The sequence below is a fragment of the Triturus cristatus genome, chromosome 6 (assembly GCF_964204655.1).
Source record: "Triturus cristatus chromosome 6, aTriCri1.1, whole genome shotgun sequence".
NCBI classification, from domain to species: Eukaryota; Metazoa; Chordata; class Amphibia; order Caudata; family Salamandridae; genus Triturus; species Triturus cristatus.
This window is the reverse complement of record NC_140589.1, coordinates 127,758,068-127,780,873: the sequence shown is the minus strand read 5'-3', so window position 1 is coordinate 127,780,873 and position 22,806 is coordinate 127,758,068.

Below are 22,806 nucleotides of genomic sequence, written 5' to 3'. Positions count from 1 at the left end.
CAGTTTTTGCAGAAAAGCAGCTGCATAACCCACTTCTGAGAACCTGGACTGGAGGAGGCACCTCAGGCAAGGGTAGGACTCACAGATGGCAGAGTCCAGCAGCACCAGCAGAGTTGCAAGATGTTTTCTGTGCCCCAGAGACTTCAGATGACAGGAGGCAAGTCAATAAGCCCTTGGAGAATCTTGGGTTGAAGGATGTACAGAGAACGTCCAGTCTCTCTCACTCCCAGGCAAGTAGCAACAGGCCCACACATTAGAGCAGTTTGCAAAGGGGCAGTCCTCCTGTAGCACAACAATCATCAGGCAAACACAGAAATGAAGAAAAGATGCTGGATGTAGCCAAATGAAAGGTAGAGTTAGAAGAAATGATCGTTGGAACTCTAAGTTTAACCCAACTACATGCCTACCGAGATGAGGAGCTGTTATTTGTGTATAAACACATTACTAGATGTGCCAGACAAACTCATGAAACAGAATTGGCTCAAAAGTATGACCTATAGATTGGACTTCAGTGACAGAGATCTTGCTAACATGAGAATAGCAGGAATAAAAATGCAGATTAAGGAATTAATGACAGTGCTTAGAAAGTGGAGTGAACTAGACAAATGGGAAGATAGATGGTCAAAGAAGAAGGAAATCAATAAAGTTAGAATGCAGAGGCCTCTGTATATACTAGCTGAGGAGAAGAAGAAGTACAAACACTTCGCATGGAAGAAGTAACTGGAGGAAGATATGTACATGTGCCTTGGAGTAGGGCTGACAATTTATTTTTCACAAATGATTTCCAGAAACTGAGAGTTGATCCAGTAGAATGATACAGGCAAGTTGAACGGTTTGTGAAAACTTCAAAACATTTGTAGAAGGATCTGGATACCGTATTTGAGATTGTGGTTCCAAGCGATTTATGGACGAAATGTAAGGTTGCTCTAGCTTGGCCTAAGGTAGAGCCAAGCAAAGATTCTGAAATGGGTGCCCATTCACCAGTTGTAATGAAGAAATGCAATCAGGTGGTTACTTTCCTGAAAACTAAAATCTCCCCTAAGAGACTGATTGACTAAAAATTGACAGAACTCAAGAACTCAAAGAAACAGTTAATGCCTAATAAGAGAGATTGATACAGGGTTTTAGGAAAATACAGTGAATTGGAAAATGTGGCCGAGAAAGAAATGGGACATTTTGTCTACAGGATTGTGTATGGATTGAGATCTGAAATGTCTTCAATGATTCAGCAGCATTTAATTTACTGGCAGAATACGCCGATTGATACGATTCAGCAGTTCACAAAGTACTATGCAAACGAATTGGAAATGAAACATGCGAAACTAAAAGAGAAGCTAATGATTGCACAAATGAAGGCTGCCCAGAGAGGGCAGAATTAGCTGGTATTTGATCATTTGGTTCCACCACAGGAATGATATAATCAGTTCCCTATGATGGAAGACGTTAATGGATTTCAACAAGAGAATATTCTGTCACAAGGTAAAGTTCTGGGTGTCCTGATTGATCAAAGAATAGGTGCTGATGTGTTGTCATTGAGGGAAACAAATCCATGCCATGTTTGTGGCAAGTTGGGGTAGTGGAAGCACAAATGATGGTTTAATATAAATAATAATGAAAATCAGGTTCAGAATGGGGTGCGTGCACAGTCCTAGGGAAATAACATGGTTCAGACTTCAACAGACACAAAGACAAAGAGTTCAAAGTCCAAAAGCACCTCAAGCTCAGACAATGCAAGTGCCTCAAGGCCGGATGCCACAACAGAATGTCCAAATGCAGAGATACAATATAAATCAGGCTCACCATGTAAATAAAAATTATTCTGTGAATCAGTGTACATGTCAACATTATTCGTTGACCCAGACACAGTTGAAAATATTAATTAATTAATGGACCTGATTTGAGTTTTTCCTAAAAGAAACTTCAATTTATCAGCTTTGAAAAAGAACACTTGAACTGTAACTGCATTTTTTAATCGAGTAAACTAACCTGCTAAAAACCAATTGCTGCTAAATCTTCTAAAGCTAAACGGTCTGATTTTAAAGAACTCCTGGAACCTGTGATTGCAACCTCTCTTAGATGCAAATGTGTATGTGTAGGAGTTTTTATTGTCATTTCAATAGTATTAGTTATATTGCTGATAGTTTTGAATTTGCCTCATCACATCTTTGCGAAAGATTCTAAACCTAAGTGTTCTCCTAAGTTTCTTAGCCTGCTAGTAATAGCCTTATTGCATTAGATTCTAAAAGTCTACATTTAGATGTTTCTATGGGAGATTATTCACTGAATACATATACTAAATTGTTATATGATTATGTTGACACAATGGATGCTAGGGATTGCTTCGTGTGTATGCAATTACCTGCATCAGTTGCCAAAGGAATTCCTAACCACCACATTCCTTTGAAATATGGAATTGCCTGTAGTTTAGCGACAAGCCTATTTTATGTAACTGATCATTTACAGGATTATTATTCAAATTATGATGTGGTCTTTTCAGAGATTGCTGTTTCTAAGCATATAAATCCTCATCCTGAGTGTAAAATAGTTGAAATATAGGGACATTATTTTACACCGAGTATGCCATTAGACATGACTTATGCATACTGACATAATTTAACCTATATTTTAGACACGGTAGAAAAGAAATTCATAGATTCAGTAGAAGAGACATACAGATCTTTTAGCTAAAGTTGCTAATCACACGAAAGTTCCACCTTGGGAAAAAAAACTAAGAACTTAAAGTAGTGGGAAACATGGCTGCATTGGCTTTAGATTGGCAACATAAAGGGAATTATGCATAACCGTGAGGAGAGCACACATAGGTACTAATGAATGTGACTATATACTTGAAGTGCAAAAACATTGGGAATGCTATTTAGGCGAATAGATCTTGTCTTACCTGGACTATATTACATTTGTGGTAAAAATGCTTTTTACAGATTACCTAGAAAATGGTGTGGAATCTGTTATTTGGGAACTGCTTTTCCCCAAACTGTATCATGTGGATCAAATTGATGAACCAGCAAAACATCAGCATGAAAGACAAAAGAGAAGTGCTAGGGAAATTGTAGGAACATTTTTTGTGCTTTAATACCATCTGTAGGAGTAATACTCCATATACACACAATTAGAAAGCTTTCTACTGCAGTTGATAAACTAGCTGCCAGTACACCGGAGGATTCCTAGCTCATTGATACTGAAATGGTTGCAGTCTGTTCTAAGGTTTTGCAGAACAGACTTGCATTAGATGTCTTTCTCATTAAGGAGGGAGGAGTCTGCCAGACGTTAAATGTTTAACAATGTTGCACCTACATACCTGACAAGAGTAAAGACCTGAGAAGTTACATTTAGAATGTTAACAATCTTGACAAAGACCTGAAAGGGTTAGAAGCTGGTGGTGCCTGTAAATCGACAGGGAAAGGTTTGTCTGATGGGGGAAATTGGTTGGGTAACTTAGGAAGTGGACTCTTGGGAAAAATCATGAACATTTTAGTGGTAGTTGTTCTGTGTGTACTGTTAATATTGGTAACCATCAACATGTGCAGACATACACAAAGGAAAAGTGGAGTGAAACGGAAGAGAGCAGAGTTAGAACTAGAGTGTTAGTTAAAGTCAATACTTTGATGATGAAATGAAAGCTCTGGAGGACTCCAGATGGAAAATAATGAAGACAACTAAACTGTGATCTGTGATATCTGATAAGAAATTGATGTGATGGCTTGATTTGCATCAAAGGTGGGACCAATGCAGTTTATATGCTGCTCACTCTTTGCATGACATGAAAACATATATTGAGAGTAATTACAGGCATGAATGAATGTGCACTTTGCACACTTTTTAAGAAAATGAATATGAGCATGAAAAAGTCGATAGTAAATGCACTGTAAAATAGTTCTTAGGGTTGTAGAAATAGTAATGAATTACATACTATGTTTAAATGATCTAACATTTTATTCCTGAATAGCAATACATCATTTAACAAAAAATAATGTAAGGGCATTTTATGTCAAAGTCATAATCATGAAACATTTCTAAGCATTACCTTAATTAGGATTATAAATCTGTAAAATACAAATATGTTATGATCTTCAAGTCATTTTGTATGTGCTCTATGTATTGTATAACTTAGTAATGAAAAGTTGGTACAAATTCCTAATGCAATGATTTAGAAAGCTGAAACTTTCCTGGGATGTTACTTATATGTTAACCATCTTCGAATTCCTAAAATGAAAATTCCAATTCCAGGCATCCACACGTTGCATGTATGAGACTTCTAAAATTGCAGTAGTACGCTATACTACTATTGAACATTCTTATGAGGCATCTATGGCATTTACTGCTTTGAAATATGTTTAAATGAAATTACATATGTTCATGCTTAAATGTATAACAATTTTAATAACCATGCTATATTACTTCAAAAGTGCATCTAACTTGACATTAATTCCTTGGCCTGCAGCACACATAGGAAGAGGAAAAAGTCTTCATGGATTGTTTTTGTACAGAATGGTGTCCCTTCCTGCACAAAAACAGTCCTGTCTACAATGCAGACACCCTTGAACCATAATGCGAGGGTGCCTGCATAGGTGCTAGTCATCAAATTGAGCACCGGCATAGGCAGAAAAGACCGGAATGCACTGTATCTTGATGATACAGTGCATTTCTGTCCTTTCGAATTGGCATAGGGCAGCACAGCAAAAATATTTGAAGCACTGCCCTATGCCAATGCATTGTAAATGAGGCCCTGAGTACTTAGGGCCAGATTTTTCAAAGTGTTGCGTTGTACTTGCATCACACAAGGACAATGCAACACTAAAGTAAGATTTACAAAGCAATGCAAGACCACCTTGCATGGCCCTGCTTGGTTTGGTAAATCTGGAGTAACGCAGGCAATGTAAGCTGTTGCCTTTCATTACTCTGCCCTGGGAAGGCGATCCATGGGTGGAGCGTGGGTGTTACTGAGCATCCACCCATGGATTTTGGCTCATTCTCAGATCTACCAAGAAAGGTAAACCTTGGAATTCTTCAAAATGCTACACCTCCCCAGGTGTAGCATTACACAGGATAAATATCTTTATTTCTCTTCATCGTTTCCTCTTTTTAAATGTGCTGCAGAATGCCTCAAAGGATTGTTTTTGTGCAGGAAGGTGCCCCTCTAGGGCTGGTGCAACAGTCTTCTTTGGCACACCACATGATCTCCGTATCTATGAATTCCCCCACTACCATCCTACAACAGTGCCCATCATTTCTCCATAGCCTCTCCCAGACATACATTTCATTTTTTATGCACTACTCACAGTTCACTCAAACTCAGTTCTGTTGGCTTATGGTGCACGTTCTTTGCAGCAGGCACATCAACTCCCGTGCTACATAATGATGAGTCAAAACTGCCACTATAAAAAATTCTTATCTCTCACCAGTAGGAGCATTAATCACCAGAGTTATATTGACATTTTCATTGTTGCCTAAAAACTGCTGGACGCACAAGGAAGTTCACATACTTTTAACCAATAGTGATTTTTACACACAGTGCCCCCACCAACGCCAGCGCCGGGTGCGGCTGCACCGGTCACACCACCCTAAAGCTGAACCTGAACACAGGCACTTTTGCACCAGGGTACAAAGGTGCCTGCATTGATGCAAGGCAGCACATTGTGCGCCAGTGCAGGAAGAGCATAGGAATTCATCATATAATGTAACATATGCTGAATTTCTGCCCTCTCCCTTTCATGCAGCCCAGCAAGGTGTTGTTTTGTCTGAAAGAATGATACATTTGGCAATTATTATTTAGGAGCCAAAGGTGGTTTTCAAAGCTAATGTGTTCCCCTAAGTGTGGTAGTGACTACTGATTGTGTTCACAAGTCCTTAAAAATTTCTCTGAACCTTGAATAAGTGAAATTGTTGACATCATATGAGAAAACGTTTTAATTTTTGTATTTGTCTGTACTTTTTGTCAACATTTTCATAGTATTATGTACTTTATGGAACATCAACTGCAATGAAAAGCTTTTTAAGCGTAAACCCCACCCCCATGTAGATCCCCTGTGCACCAGCATACATCATTTACTGACTGGAGTTTGCAGGACACAGCAGACATCATTCCCCTGAAATGGTTAGGAAATACAATAATCTACCCTGATGTACAATTTCACCAATATGCAGCGAGCAACATGTAGCTGTTTGGAGGACATCCAACTCTCAACAGGAACTGACCAGGCGGAAGTTGATGAATGGTGCACATTCTCTTTTCCTCTGACATGCAGCTTAACTTTCAGCAATGAAGAACTCTTAAAACTGTAATCACTGTTCCTCTTCAGTGAAGGATCACTTGTAGGTAGAATTGATTCAGCAACATTGCTTTCTACATCACTTGCTGCTCAATGTAATCTTCTCGTCCACAGTCTGGTGCTACCTCTAACTCATGAATGGCTCAATACTGTACTGTTAAATAAAGTCCACTCTGTTATGTCCTTCTATTAAACTTGAGAAATGGTCTGCTCAATGTCTGCTGATGGCTCAAGTCACCCCCCCTACTGCCTGCTACTCGCACTTTCATGTCACTCTGGCCGCAGTCTAAGAAAATGGCGGGAGTCCAGTGACAAGAGCTGGACCTCAAGTCAGGCACATGTTTCATCTAATGCAAGATGGGGTAAGCATAGTCTGCTTGAGCCAACCATTTATGTGGCAATTTTCTACAGCTGGGGCAATACCAAAAAAAACTGTGCATTGGTACAAAAACACCCAGCAAATCCGTAAAATGCTTTTACGTAAGTGTAAAGCACAAATTCTGATTCGGTAAGATGTTACCGAATGGCAATTTGGGTTTGGGAATCGGTATTTGGAAGGGCCATGTTTAAGGCGTCCCTTCCTAATGCCGATTTGTAGAGAAATGTATTAATGCTTTGCCACCAAATTATGGTTGCAAAAACATTCATTTTTTACCAACACCTCAGAGGAGGTGACAGCTATTCGCACGCTCTTCCCCTTTCTGAATCTTGATACAAATATTTTTTGACAGTAGGTGTTAGACCTGACATCCTTGGCGTGGGTTTTTCCCCTATCTTTTGCCTCTGCTACATGGATTTTTGATGCTGTGCTGGATTTCGTTTTGCTGGTTTAGATGCTTTGGACACTCTGCCACTGCTAATCAGTGCCAGAGTGTAAGTGCTCCCTGTGTAAAATATCGTATTGATTGGATATACCTGATTGGCATATCTGTATCACCATGAAGTCCCTAGTAAAGGGCACTGTGTGTGCCAGGGCTGGTGATGACGGATGCTACTAGTGGGTCTGCAGCGCTGATTGCACCACCCACCTGTGTAGCCCTAAAACAGTGTCTCAGGCCTGCCGCCGCAGGCCTGCCTGCAGTCCCCGGACTGCCATGTCCTCCTGGCCAGTGTCCACACTGACCGGGCCTAACCCTTCCCTTTTTATACACGTCAGTCATCCCTATGGAAGGCCCAAGGTACCCCCCTGTGCAGGGTGCAGTGTATGTAGAAGGTAGAGCATGTACTAGTGCAGGTAACATGTTCTGGTAGTGAACACCGGCCATTTTGTGTGTTCACTACTGCAAGGTTATCTTGTTCCATAGGCTAACATGGGGGAGGCGGGTGCCAATGGCTATCCGCCTATCTTCTCATAGGAACAAGATAAGACATGAGTATTTGATATCCCTGAGCTCAGCATTTAATAACACATCTTTTAGGAGAAGTTGTTTTTAAATCCTGAGTTGGAGAATAGTACTTCTTAGAGAGTAGCTGTTCTCTTGTCTGACCCTTCTGTGTGCCTGGGCGCGCTTGTGGATTGACTGTCTGGTTTGAGAGTGACAGGGGCTGGGGATCCGCCGGGAAGTTGGCTGAGTCAGCCCTCTGCTGAATGGCGACATTTGCAAGGAGAGTGGAGGGAGGAGATAGCACCTGGGATTGAATAGGGCTGTGCCTGCCTGCCACTCTGCTGGCTCCACCTCCTGCTGGGCGGCTGACGACTCTGCCCCTCGCTCTGAAAAGAATGTAGAGGCCAGGAAAACAAAGTGCTCCAGCAACACCCAGAACTGGATCAGACCGGGCTCAGGACCCACTTGCACAAAGACTTCAAAGACTTTTAGGGGTATAAGTACAGGACCCCTGACAACAGACTTTTAGATTCAACCATCGAGAGGAACCTCTGCTGAAAGACAGACCGCTGAAGAACTAAAGGAAGTTTGCCGTGCTGTGTGCTCTAAAGGCTGACCTGTTCCGGCGTACAACTGAAGCTGAGGAGGAGAAGGGGTCTTGCTGTGTGCTGATCCTATCCACTTGACCAAACAAGACTTTGCTGTGTGCTGTGTCTTGAACTGAATCTCCAAGGGCCTGAGAAGAGCTGTCCTCCTGTTTCGCAACCCAGGGATAGAAAGGTTGCCAAGAACTCAAGACTCTGCTGTGTCCCACCTGCGCCGCTGTGTGCCGCAGGGACCGTGGACTGTTCTACCAAGCTTCTCAACATCTGCCTGTGAGGTGGGCGGGCTGCTCTCTGTCTTGCTGGAGAGTACCGCACCGATGCGGGCCTGACACCGGTTGCCGCATCAAGAAGATCGACGTGCACATCGGCACGTGCCTTGCCGCGACCCGGAGGCCTGAAGCAGATCGAGAGTCGTATTTCCCTGCTCTACGAAGCCGCGCTGTGAGTGGCTGACTCCGGTGACGTCGACATCGTCACTGGGGGCTCGTCGAGGGAGTTGTGGAATCCTTGCACCGAACAGCCCGAGGAGCGCTTGTACAACGAGTGCAGCGACACCGCCGGAGCAACGTAGCTGCCTAAACATCGAGAGCCTACCAACTGATTCATTCTCAGTGAGTATCGAATCACTCAAGAGACTAGAGACTATCATCTTACGATCCCGACCAACCAAGAAAGCGAATATTGTGTAAACCTGTGATGCTTGATTTCAACTGCGGAAACTAGATAAAGATATGATATTTTTGATATAACTCACCTGTGTGGTCTAAGTTTGTGGTGTGCGGAGGGGGGATCATTGTGGTGTCTACGTGCAAATACCTTACACATTGCCTTGGGGATAAGCCTGTCTGCTCGAGCCTAGCTACCTAGAGGGTGAGCAGGGGTTATCTACCGTGTGTGTCCTTGTACCCTGACTAGAAGCAAGGGTCCCTATTTGGTCTAAGGTGAATACCTCTGCCAACTAGAGACCCCCGGATCTAACAGTAGGCAGTGGTCCCATTGACCACTGCCTACTAATAAAAAATGAACCTTAAACCTATCATTGTATTTTTTGGAACACATCATGTGTTTCTGTAAGGAAAACAGGCTGCATTTAAGATAAAAAAAAGATTGTTGTATCAAAAAGCAATCATAGGCATGGCGGTCTGCTGACCCCAGCAGGCCATCATTCCTGTAGCGTCTGCAACACCTAATAGATCACAAATTGCAACGTAGCTCATTAATATTCATGAGGTAGGTCAATTGGCAACCCCATTAGGAATCACTAAATGAAACTCAATGTGTTTAATACATTAGGCATATGCCTAAGTGTGATTTGCAGAAAGTCCCAATTAGGTAACCGCCATTCCTAAAATGTTTACATATGGCTCAAAATATTCCATTCTCTTCTCCTATTTGAAAGATCTTTCTGTCTATATTTAAGGTGAAATCGGTTTGCTCAGTTTCTTATCATATAAGAAGCTTAATCAGAGCAAAACATTTTCATTCTTTTAACATACAATTTTTCATTAGTTATGATTTCTTAGTTACAATTTCTATTTCTCACTTAAAAAGATTTATGAAAGATTCAAGTTCCAAATATAAGGGTTGAATCTACCAGCAGACTGTTATATTCCCAAATTAGGCCCATTTAGCAAAGCAGCTTATTTCTTACATTGCCCTCACAACAACATTTCAACTGTGAACTTTTGCATATATTTGCCTGCACGACAATATTGGATTGGTTTCCCTGAAACTAAACTTGATTACAAATCTAGCTTTGCACATCATTATCACAATGCCCTGAACATCATGTACAAGTTCTCTTTTCGCAACATGTACAAATGTCATCTCTGTCTTCATCCACGGGACGTTGTTCTTAGTGCCGTTTTCCTCATTTTTGTCATTTTATCATTTATGCATCCTTTTAAAGAGTTGGAAATTGGATCTTGGCCGACAACATTCGCCGCTGCATCAAAACCTGCCAAACCCCTGCTTAAATCTGCAATGTTTGTGTGCTCCTTTGAATTAGAGAACAGTCACTTTATCGAGTATACTGGGAAGATTGGGTCCTTCCTTCAGGTTTTTTCCCTGGTTTGCTATTCCCCTCATTCATGGTTCCTTCTTTAATGATTGCACCTTTCCCAGAGGTTGTTGGTGGTGCAGGACTCTCCATATTGCAGTGTGGATCATCAGTTAGCCCTGTAGCATCAACCCCTGGTAGATGTACTGTCAGATTTAACCCCTCAGCTCTTGGAGTTGGTATTAAAGATGTTAGTGGCTGTACCAGCCGTACTAACCTCATTGAATGCTTCTTTCATCGGTTGGATAGTGGGCCGAGACGGGTGACTGCATGCTGGGCATATATTGGGCGTAGTATCAGGTAGCATAGTCAATATTGCATTTTGAGCAGGCGATTCTTCTAACTCATTTCGACTGGTCTTCTGAGAGGCTACATCCGAGCTTCATCCTGTTGGCATCAAGGACCGAAGTATCAGGGTCAATAATGTTCCTATATGTGCAGTCCTTCCTAATAACTTTTCCAGTGATGAGAGAACTGAAGACAGGACTCTATTTAAGGTGCTCATAGCTTCTGAGATTATGAATCCTTTGAAGCCTCTGGTTTACAAGAAGCACTCTCAGCACAGTTCTTAGCTGGGATGCTCAGAAAGATCGAATCGTCAAAGTGGGAGCCCCCTATGGAAGTTCTACTACCTTCCAGTGCTATGCGACCTTCTCAACAGCTCCTTTAGGATTGGACAGGTTCCTAAATCCTGGGCACATGCGGCTATAGTGCCATTGTTAAAAAAACCTATGTTGGATGCCACTAAACCGGAGAACTTTAGGCCGATCTTGCTGCTCCCTTTTGTATCAAGAGTAGCGGAAAAATGTAAAACACACAGCTTTTTGCATTTTTTGAATGGGGGACATCATTCATAGGACTCAATCCGGCTTTCGGCCTCAAAAGAGCTTTGTATCCATCCGCCAGGCAGGTGACTAGGGTGATACCATTGCTTTGCTGTTGTTAGATCTTAGCGCAGCATTTGATACTGTGTTTCATATCTTACTTCTGGAACGGCTGTACAACCATGGAATTGGTGGAAGATCTTGCAGTGGATAGCCTCCTTTGTACAAGTTTGGTCCTTTCAGGTGGCACAAAAACCATACTTCTTGAAGGTCTTTCCTCTACAGCAGGGGGTACCTCAGGGATCTTCCCTGAGCCCGACACTATGCAATCTGTACAAACACCCCCTGGCTGATATCGTTGAGTGCTATAACTTCTCCATCATGTCACACGCAGACGATGTGCAGCTGGTAATCATGCTGTCTCAAGATGCTTCCGCTGTGGGGAAGCTCCACTCCTGCTTGTCAGAAGTGTCCGAATGGATAAGCCTTAATTGTCTGAAGCTTAACACAAGGAAGACCAGGGTCCTCATCCTTTGCAAACAACCTACAATCTAGTCGACAGCCTTGTAACCTGATTCTCTGGGCAAGTTACCAATACCAAAGCCGAAAGTAAAAAACCTAGGCATTTAGTGTGACTCAGAGTTATCTTTTGCTAATCACATTACGAGTCTTGCTGGGCAATGCGAGGGGATTTTAAAAGCCATGAAAAAAATCCTTGTTCTTCTGGCAGAAGCAGCCAGGGAGACAGTGGTTCAGTCTTTAATCATGTTCAGATTAGATCACTGCAATGTCCTTTATCTTGGGGTGTTGCAGGCACGTTTAGGAAGTCTTCAGCAGGTGCAGAACATGGTGCCTGGGCAGCTTATAAATCAGCCTAGATGCTCACCTTCGGCCCCAGTTTTAGCAATGGTCTACTGCTTTTGTTAAGGCATAGGGTGTCCTTTAAAGCCATGTGCCACTGCCACAACATTTTCAACTATAAAGGCCCTAAATATATTCACTCTCTGATTACACCTTACTTTCCCAAAACAAATCTGAGATCAGCTGATGCTTCTACTGCATGCATTCCTAGAATTAAAAGAGTTTGTATTGGAGGCCGCTCCTTTAGCTACTTGGCAGCCAAGATGTGCAATTCTCTTCCCCTTTGGCTTAAGCAAGAAAAATCTGAAACATCTTTTCACTAGAAACTAAAAACATAGGGGCAGATTTATAAAGCCCCTAGTGACACTTTTGCACCACCTTTGCGTCACTTTTTGTGATGCATCGGTGGCATAAACAATGCACCAGGTTGCAGCCAATTTACAACGTGACACATCTAGGGAAATGCATCAACTTGTAAAGCCCTGTGCCTGATTATACCTGCGTCAGGTATAATGTATGCAGGGTAGGAGTTCTCATGCAGGAAAGCCTTGTAGAAGTGATGTAGTGAAATCTGCAAGATTTCACTGCGCCACTTCGAGGATGCCACTGCGTCAAAACCTTACGCCTGCAGTGAGGCAGTGCATTAAGTATAGTACTCCCCCAAGCATTGCTGGAGTTGCGTCATGCTTGTAACACAACTCCAGCAATGTGTGACTTTTGCGTCGACAGATGGTCAGAATTTCTTACGCATCTGTCAATCCTTGCGCCATGGTGTGCCATATTGTAAATACGACACATCCATGGTGGAGCAAGGGTTTCTTTGCCTGGCGCATTGAAACGGACGCATCTCTGCTCTAATGCAGAGATGTGTCAGTTTCTTGTAAATAAGCCCCATAGTTTTTCAGATGAACCTAGATAAGGGTTCTACATTTCTGCTCTACACTGTAGGACTGAAACCCTAGCGCCGGGACACATCAGCTGACATAGCTATGCACTTTATAAATCTTATAATTATTAATATTACTAGCCACAGGCATCCTATCAGGCTCTCCTAGAGCTTCCCATGAGTCATTAATTGTAATTGGGCCATTAAGTTGCCCGGCCCCTTCTTTAAGCGCCCTCCTAAGGGTCATAACATTTGCTGGTACATCAAGAAGGGTATAATCAAGGAACATTAGGGAGCGAGTGCTCAAGCAATCATTTCTTATGCATGATGTCCCAGGTTGATCACACATCACTGCAGGCTCTTAGCTCCCCCAGTCCCAAGTGATGTGCTTAGTTGAATGAAAGGAAGAAGAGTCACTGGCCTCTGTGGACTTCTTTGGAGCGCATCCCATGCTTAACCAACTCTACTCGCTCCTATTGCTCATGTGTTTGCCTTTCTAATACTCTTTGAGCACTAAGCTTTTTACCACAATCTCCAGCTTGAGCTTGTGCCTGGGCTATGTGGTCAACTGCAACAGATGTGGACTTGCAGGCAACCCCATTTAGAACCTCCACACCCAATCTATCTACATTTGTATGCTTGGCGCTGATCTCAGATAGCTCTGTTCCCGATCTCTTTATCAAACTTCCCGACTGGCGATCATCTAGAATCGCAGTGCTCAAGATTGTGTTAGTAGCTGGGATGGTTGATGGCTCCTTCTCAATCTTCTGGAAGAGACTTGTTATTAACTTAGGGGCATTGTTAGTAGCAATATTAGAAACAGGGAGGGTCTCTGCAGATTCAGTTGGTGGTTCTACGGTACTCGATGGCGCTATTATTAACCCCTTCTCTAGGGTAATTTTTCTTTTTGGATGGGCCATGAGTAGTTAATTGTACACACGTAATAAGCGTCTCAGCACCATCTGCTTCCGGCTAGTGCGCCTACTCTTTAACGCAATGCTGCTAACCATTTTTGGTGGTTCTGAATTTATCAGAGGCAGATATTAGATATCGCCCTATACAAATCATATGCGTCCACTCGTTGCTTCCAATAGTGAGGTTGCAGAACTACAGCATAGGCAGATTATGCAAGTTATTTAGCAGGATGATTTTAATAGATGATTGAATGCTTCTGAGTTATTCATGACATAACAGCCAAAGCAGCAGGTACCTTATGGCATCACATGAACAAGTGATTCTTAAACTGTGGTACGATGACCCATGGGGGTCTGCAAAGCCTACATAGGGGGTCTGTGACTGCTTAGAAAATCAAATAATATTAACTGATTAATAAAGTGTCTATCAACAAAAGAGCACAGTTGAAAATTTGAAAAAACAATCTGAAAATGTGAACGAATTTGAAATTGAAAGGAGCAGTGCAAGCGCATCAAAAAAATATAGAGTGGAGGAAGAGAGGCCTCAATTGAATTTAGAAATGTCCTAAACTTCCGATCCTATTAAAATTAAAATGTTTATTTGTTTGTGAATTAAATAATGTATTCATTATTTGTGTATTTGTATGATGAATGATTGTATCTGTACGATGTATGTACTGTTTTGAGGTTCAAATAATGGAAAATGATTGGGCTGTGATCCCTGGCCTCCAATATCGACTCTGTGGAGGTCCCCGGATTCCCATAATGATTCAGTCGGGGTCCTCGGATTCCAGTAATAATTAAGTGGGGAGTCTTAGAAGTCAAAAGGTTAAGAACCACTAATAAATGGAAGAACCTCCCATTGACAATCTTTGGTAGGGTTAACCTGGTGAAGAAGGTTATTCTTTCCAAGTTGACATACCTATTTAATACGATCCCTTTAGCGTTCCCCAGTAAGGATATCAGTAAAATCCAAAGTAAAATTGGAAGCTTTATTTGGGCTGAAAAGGGAGCTAGACTGTCTTGGGAAAAGTTGAGACGCAGGCTCATAAGGGGAGGGCTCGCTCTTCCAGATGAGGCATAGCAATCATCCACAGAGACAATATTTCCGTGATGGAAACAGACTCCTTCAACTACAACACCTTTGAATGCCTAACCATCAAAATCAGCACTAGCAACAACAAAACACTAACCTGCCACCTTATCTACCACCCCCCAGGCAACTCCACCACTTTCACTGAACACCTGTCTGACCTGATTGCCCACTGCTCACTATGAGATATGAATAACTTAATTCTGGGCGACCTCAACCTACAGTGGAATAAAGATAACAACCCGCTAATCCAGAACCTGAGTGAGCTGCAACACAATAACAACCTTACCCAACACTGCACAGAAGAAACTCACAACAAAGTTGCCATTATCGCCAAATGCGACACAGTTACGATAAACCACACCCTGCCCGTGGATTGGTCAGACCACCACTTAATCCTCTTCCAACTCACTCAACCAGTTACTTTACAACCCCCCACCCAAGAACAGACCAAATGGACCAGAAACCTCACTCAGATCAACATGACTGACCAGGAGGAAAAGGTCAACTCCCTCCTCACTACCTCTGCGGATGATCTATCCACGACAGCACTCACTGTCCATTACAACACAACCTTGACATCCATTCTAGACCAGATAGCCCCTCTGAAACTAAAAAAACCCAGGAACATCCCATCTAGATCCTGGTTCAATACGAACATCAACAACGTAAGGAGACAACTTAGAGCCACAGAAAGACTGTGGAGAAGCAACCCATCCACAAGCCTACTCGAACAACTCAAAGCAGCTTGTAGACAATACAAAAAACACATCTGCAGTGAAAAATCCAACTTTTTCTGCTCCGCCCTGGCCAATGCAAAAAACAGGCCAAATGAACTGTTTAAAATCATCAAGCATCAAATCTCCAAGCCCCCCGCACCCTCTATGCAGGCCTCCAAGGAACTGTGTGAAAACTTTGCCATCTTCTTTGAAGAAAAAATCACCAAGATTGAGCTCTCACTAGACATCAGCACCAACCCCGCCTGCAAAAGCCTGCCCCCAGTTACAATAGAGAGCACATGCCTGCACCCCACGAAAACATGGAAGTCCTTCAATCCCATCACGGAAGCTGAGATCCTCAAGCTAATCTCCACCTCCAAACCCGCCTCTCACGTCCTTGACCCTATACCCACCCAACTGACCAAAAAACTCATACTCTCCATAGCCCCGTTCTGGTGCAGAATCATCAACAGCTCCATGAGAACCGGCATCATACCTGAATGCCTTAAAGTCGGCCAAGTAACGCCACTACTAAAAAAAACAGGCCTTGACTGCATGGACCTGAATAACTGCAGACCCATCTCCAATCTCCGCCTCCTATCCAAAATCCTCCAAAAATGCATCATCTCACAACTGACCCAGCACATGGACAATATCAACCTTCTTGATCCCCACCAATCGGGATTCAGAAAAGGCTATAGCACCGAGACAGCGATCCTCAACATCACAGACGATATCCAGAAATCACTTGATACCGATCAATGCTGCCTACTCATTCTCCTCGAGCTATCAGCAGCCTTTGACAGGGTTGATCACCAACTTCTCATAGAGGCCCTACAAGAAAGGGTAGGTGCCGATGAGGTGGTCATACGCTGGTTCTCCTCCTTCTTACATAACCGGACGCAAAGGATACAAATCAAAACCTTTACCTCCGACCTTCACCCTGTCAGCAGGGGTGTACCCCAAGGTTCAGTGCTCTCACCACAACTGTTCAACATATACATGGAACCCCTCACCACCATACTTAAAAATGCTAACATCCCCTTCCACCTATATGCTGATGACACCCAGATCAATCTAGACACCTCCTCCCCAGATGACATCCTCAGACTTAATGACAGCCTAAAAGAAATCCAACATTGGTTGTCCCAAAATCATCTAAAAATCAATCAAGACAAAACAGAGATCCTCCTCATCTCCAACAAAGAAGAGAACCCTCAAATTGCAGAATGGCTTAAAGCTATGGGATGTTCTGAATGGTAAGCTCACCCTGGCTAACCACGTAAAATCACTAGGAATCACTCTGGAACCTAAACTAGACATGACCAACCACATTACAAAACTCTGCAAAGAGTGCCTTCCTCGACCTGAAGCTTCTCTACAAAATTAAACCATTCATCCCTACCAAGGACCTCAAACAAGCCACCCAATCACTGGTGCTATCCAGACTCGACTATGGTAATGCAACCCTTACTGGCAGCACAAAATCCCACCTAGCTCCCCTCAAAACAACCCTCAACGCAGCAGCCAGAATGGTCACTGGAATCAGGAAATACGATCACATTTCACCAGCACTAAGAGAACAAAAATGGCTCCCAGTGGAACAGCGTGCTAATTTCAGAACTGCTTGCCTCACGCACAAAGCCCTACACACAGGAAAACCAGACTATCTGGCCGCCAAACTCAAGAGGGCCGATCAGACAAGAAACCTGAGGTGCTCCAACACCCTCCTTCTCATCCCTATGAAAACACGCGATCAAAAAACTGCTGCTAAGTCCTTCGCTGGAAACACGCCCAAAATCTGGAACTGCATCCCAGCAGATATCAAAACTATCCCGTCCTTCACGAAATTCAAAAAACACCTAAAAGCCCTCTTTCTCAACCGCTCTCTCCTGAATGGACAGCTGCCGCCTTTATGCTAACCCTGACTCTGTTACTCTTTGACTTTGTATCACTAAGATCCACCTCAGCTCTCTCCAAGACAATTGTTCATAAAATGAGGTTGCCTCAGGACTCACGTGCTACCTCAATAATGCATACAGTGAGGCTACATCAGGACTCTAGTACTACCTCAGGAATGAACTGCACTATTGGTCTTCCGAACCTTATGCCTAAGACTGCTCTACTATGTAACTCGTGCGAAACACTGTTGTAAAGCGCTCCAATACCCCCAGGTCCGGCCAGCGCTATATAAAACTCCTCAAATAAATAAATAAATTTGCCAAGTATATTATTGCCTCATTGATTGGTCACAGTTATAGCAATTAGAGCTGCAAATACATGACTGTAACTCATATGCAAAGGGTGACCCACCATGATGACTCCGAGGGTCACAACATAACAAGGTTACCATTACCTCCTCGTCCGTCTTCCTCGCCAGAGTAATTACACAATGAGCTTTAGCCTCCCACAGTAACTCCCAAGTGAGAAGTTAGCATTGCAGTCTCCCATCTGTCCAATAGCCTGGCAATAAACACACCCCGCTAGTAAAAGCAGTAAGAAAAGCGAGGCTGGAACATACGCAAGTGCCCAATCTGTTGAGCTCGAAATGAACCGGAGACACAAGAAAGCCTGTGATGCTACTACAGTCCTCAGCCCCAAACTGAGTTAACGAAGGTGGGGTGGTAACTTACACTAGCAGGACCTCAGTTAGGTAACTGGAAATGCATGGGGCCAAGCGCGTCAACAAGGTGGCGAGAACAGCTCCCGCATGAGACCACCATAAATTAGGCAAAACAATGAACAGAGAAGGGTGTTGGAAGGCAGACCCCGAGGAGTCGGTGAGACCACCAAGGGGGGGGCCCTCTCACTGCACGAAGTAGCCGAGCGCTGCCGAGAAGTCTCCTGAGAGATCCTTCTCCTATCCCGTACTAGCACAGTAACACCACCACACCGGACTCAAGGAGGTTGTCTCAAGACAAGCAATTCTTTATCATCAATAAAAGGTTACGAGTTCAATATTTACACGAAGGGATCGAGGGATCTGTGAGAAGTTGGCCTGATATGTAGTGCTCGCTATTCTAGTGAACACTGTGTATCATTCCAAACGACCCTTATTGATGATTGGTTGTAAGTCAACCTTTTAGACCAGCTATCCTAGTAGCGTGGATACGAGCAGTCTTTAGGCTAAACTCTAGAGGGCGTGTTAAGCCAGCTGTTTACCATCACATATACCCCTTGAACACCAAGTGAAAGGACACCACACAAGTTGTTATGAAAATAAAAGGATATTTATTTATAACAAGACTACCCTGGCTCTTTATGAGTCAGGGAGCTAAGCACACTACAAAACTCTTAGGAAAATACTTCAGTTGCACAATTTACACAAATGCCCGAGGGGCACGAGAAACCATCTACACTAACAGTGAAATGCGAATGGTTAGAGTCTGGAGGTACTGATTCCGGAGTGATCCGATCAGTGGGACTAAACGAAAAAGGAACGGGACACTTGTAGAGCGAACCTGCGATGGAGCACCGAGATGCTCGAGTTACCTAGCCCGGAGGCTGCGGCTGCGTGAAGTTCGGCAAGATGTCGGGAGTCCTCGTGTAGTCTCAGGAGCCTGAAAGAAGAAGTTGCTGGCAGGCGACCAGTGACGATGTTCGGAGCGATCCAAGCCTGGATCGGTGATGGAGGAAACCTGAAAGCAGAGGGGACTCAGTTCTCAACCGCTAGCCAGCGATCGTGTGGGTACCAGGAGGGTACCGGCTGAAGTCACCTCGACCAGGTGAGTGGGTGACGTCGGACTCGGCTGTTCCTCGGACCAGGAGGCGCGGTGGCGACCAGGATGGAGGGCGAGCTGTCCCACGAAGGTGTCTGCTGTCGATGATGCGGGGCCCAGGCAGGGGCAGCGGATCTTGGCAGTGGCAACCCAAGCGGGGGAGTCAAGGTGGCGTCGGGAGTGGACCAGGAGGGTCCGTGGTACTCCTCTGTTGAAACAGTCGTGGTGCGTCGTGAAGAGGGCCACAAGCCGGTCGGCAAGTGGTCGAACAACGCGGTGAACAACAAGGAGCGGAAGGGCCCCCACGCAGATCTCGGGGATGCTGGGGAGGCAGACTTCGATGCTGGAGCTGCTCAGGGTTAGGGCTGCTCAAGCCCTAGGTGCACTCACTCGAGGGTCCCTCAGTGGGCGTGCTAGATAAGCGTCGTGCAGGTTCTGAAGATAGCCGGTCCCGCAGGTCTCGTCGCACCTATGACTCTCAGCTGGGCTGATGAGGTAGGTAAAAGGTCAGAGATGGCAGGGACTCGGGTCTCGTCGAGCTGGACAGTCTTGATCCGTAGGAGAGACTTACAGCAAACCGCAAGCGCTTAGATGGTGCCTGCTGGTGCAGGGTGGCTACTCCTTAGCCACAAGGGAGAGTCTTCAGAAATGGTCAAGAGTTCCTTTCGTGGAAAGTAGTTCGTGATTCGGAGTTATCCGATTATCTGATTATCCAATTTGGGAAGGGGACTCGCTCCTACCTTTATTCTAAGAAAAGGGGCTGGCCCGTGACTAGGTTCTACCTATGGGTGGAGCCAGGAGGGGGGTGGTTACACCCCTGTCCTTTGTCCGGCTTCGCGCCAGCTCAGGGGCTGGTGTGCCCCCGAAACTGGTTTGAGCCGGGCTATGCACAGTGAGCACCGGGGTGCCACTGGCAATCACCTTCCTTTCAGCCCTGCCTACCTGGGATACACAAACTCTGTCTGGGATGGTGCTAACACCGCCCTCGACAGGAAACCCTTTGTCCAAGCTCCCTTTGCTGGAAGGTCCCCCAGCAGCAGGAGGTCAGACTTGTGTCTGGTGGCAGCATCCATTTTGTGATGCTGAGGCTTGAGTCAACTTTAACCGGGGTTCAAGGTTACTTCCATGTCGTGTCCCTCTAAAAGGGGGGAATGCTAACCCCGTCGCCGGGGCTGGCGAGGGGTTCGTATTCCCATTCGTATGACACCTTACTCGACATGTATAGGTGAGGTGAGGCCAAAGTTAGCAATTGCATTAAAAGTAGTTGGCCCGCGTCACCATGGAACGGCTATTAGGACTTGGTTCCGCAAGCCGTCGACGGGCTCAGCTCGCGCCAGAGCACCGTGCCACATGATTCCCTGCACTCTGCCTTCAGGATTGATAAGGCCTGCTATAGGAGTGACTGATAGGAATCCATGTGTCCATTTTTAGGGTTTAGGTGTAGGAATACTACACCTACAGCAACGGGTGATTACACCACGTGGCCCCAGCTGTCGTGCAGCCAGTTGTGTCAGATTTGGGCGGCCATTCCAGGGGTGGCATAATACATGCTTCAGCCCCTGGTAGGCCCTGGGTATACCGATGCCCTGGATACCTGTGGTATGCTGAGACAGGGACTGACAAGGCGGCCCAGTTCCAATTAGTGGATGCACCTAATGTACAGGTGATAATTTCGAGAGAGAACAGCTAGGCTGTGGGTCTGATTGGCAGGCCCACAGCCGGGGAAAGTCGTAAACCAATGAAGCAAAAGCAAAAAATCTGGGTGATCATAGGATTGCAGACCCTACTCTCCTACATGACCCCCCCCCAAACTTTGGGACAATAAGCTAACCTTGACCAGGTGAGTCTTCTTGCTCTAAGTGGAAATACCTGGAGAGCCCATCTGCATTGCCATGATCAGTGCCAGGTCTATGCTCCACTGTGAAGTCCATCCCCTGTAGGGAAATGGACCACCTAAGTAGTTTGGGGTTTTCACCCTTCATTTGATTTAGCCACAAGAGGGGCTTATGGTCGGTCTGAATCTTGAAGTGAGTGCCAAACAAGTATGGCCTCAACTTCTTCAGGGCCCAAACCACAGCAAAGGCCTCCCTCTCGATAGCTGACCAATTCTTCTCTCTGGGGGTCAGCCTCCTGCTAATAAAAGCTATGGGCTGGTCATGACCATCAAAATTCAGTTGCGATAGAACAGCTCCCACACCCAGCTCCGAAGCGTCTGTTTGGACAATGAATGGTTTGGAGTAGTCTGGACTCTTTAGGATAGGTGCTGTGCACATGGCCTGCTTTAGGTCATCGAATGCCTTCTGACAGCTTGCTGTCCACTGAACTTTTTTTGGCATCTTTTTACTTGTCAGGTCGTTTAGCGGGGTCACAATGGATCCATAATTTCTGACAAATTTCCGGTAATAACCAGTCAGGCCCAAGAAAGCTCGAACCTGAGTCTGGGTGGTTGGAGGAGCCCAGTCCTGGATGGCCTGTATTTTGCTCTCCAATGGTTGAACCTGGCCTCCACCTACAAGGTGGCCCAGGTATACAACCTGTGTCTGCCCTATCTGGCACTTGGTGGCCTTGATAGTGAGGCCTGCCTTCTGCAGGGCCTCTAACACTTTCCTCAGGTGGACCAGGTGATCCTCCCAGGTGGAGCTAAAGACAGCGATATCGTCCAGATACGCCGCACAGAAGTCGTCCAACCCAGTGAGAACTCGATTCACCAGCCTTTGGAAGGTGGCAGGTGCATTTTTCAAACCAAAGGGCATTACCACGAACTGATAATGCCCACCCGGGGTAGAAAATGCTGTTTTGGGCTTGGCCTCCTCAGCTAACCTGATTTGCCAATACCCAGCTGTCAGGTCAAACGTACTTAAGTAGTTGGCCGAGGCCAACTGGTCGATAAGTTCATCTGCTCTTGGTATCGGGTGGGCGTCAGTCTTAGTGACTGCATTGAGACCCCTGTAGTCCACGCAAAACCTCATCTCTTTCTTACCGCCCTGGGTGTGAGGTTTCGGCACGAGCACTACGGGACTAGCCCAGGGGCTGTCCGAGGGTTCAATGACTCCCAGCTCCAACATTTTCTGCACCTCTGTCTTGATGCAGTCTCTGACATGATCAGGTTGCCGATAGATTTTACTCTTTACGGGCAGACTGTCCCCAGTGTCGACCTCATGGGTACACCACTTGGTCTGACTGGGTGTCAGAGAGAACATATGTCGAAAGGATTGAAGAACCTGTTTACAATCCTCTTGTTGATGTCCAGAGAGGCTGCCACAAAAGACAACACCATCTACTGATCCATCGTCAGGGTTCTGAGAGAGCAGGTCTGGGAGAGGGTCACTCTCCTCCTCCTGTCCCTCATCTGTGGCCATGAGCAAGCCCATGCCCTCCCTGTCGACATATGCCTTGAGCCTGTTTACATGGAGCACCCTGTGGGGGCTCCGGGGAGTTCCCAGGTCTACCAAGTAGGTGACCTCTCCCTTTTGCTCAATGATCGTGTGGGGCCCAGACCATTTGTCTTTGAGTG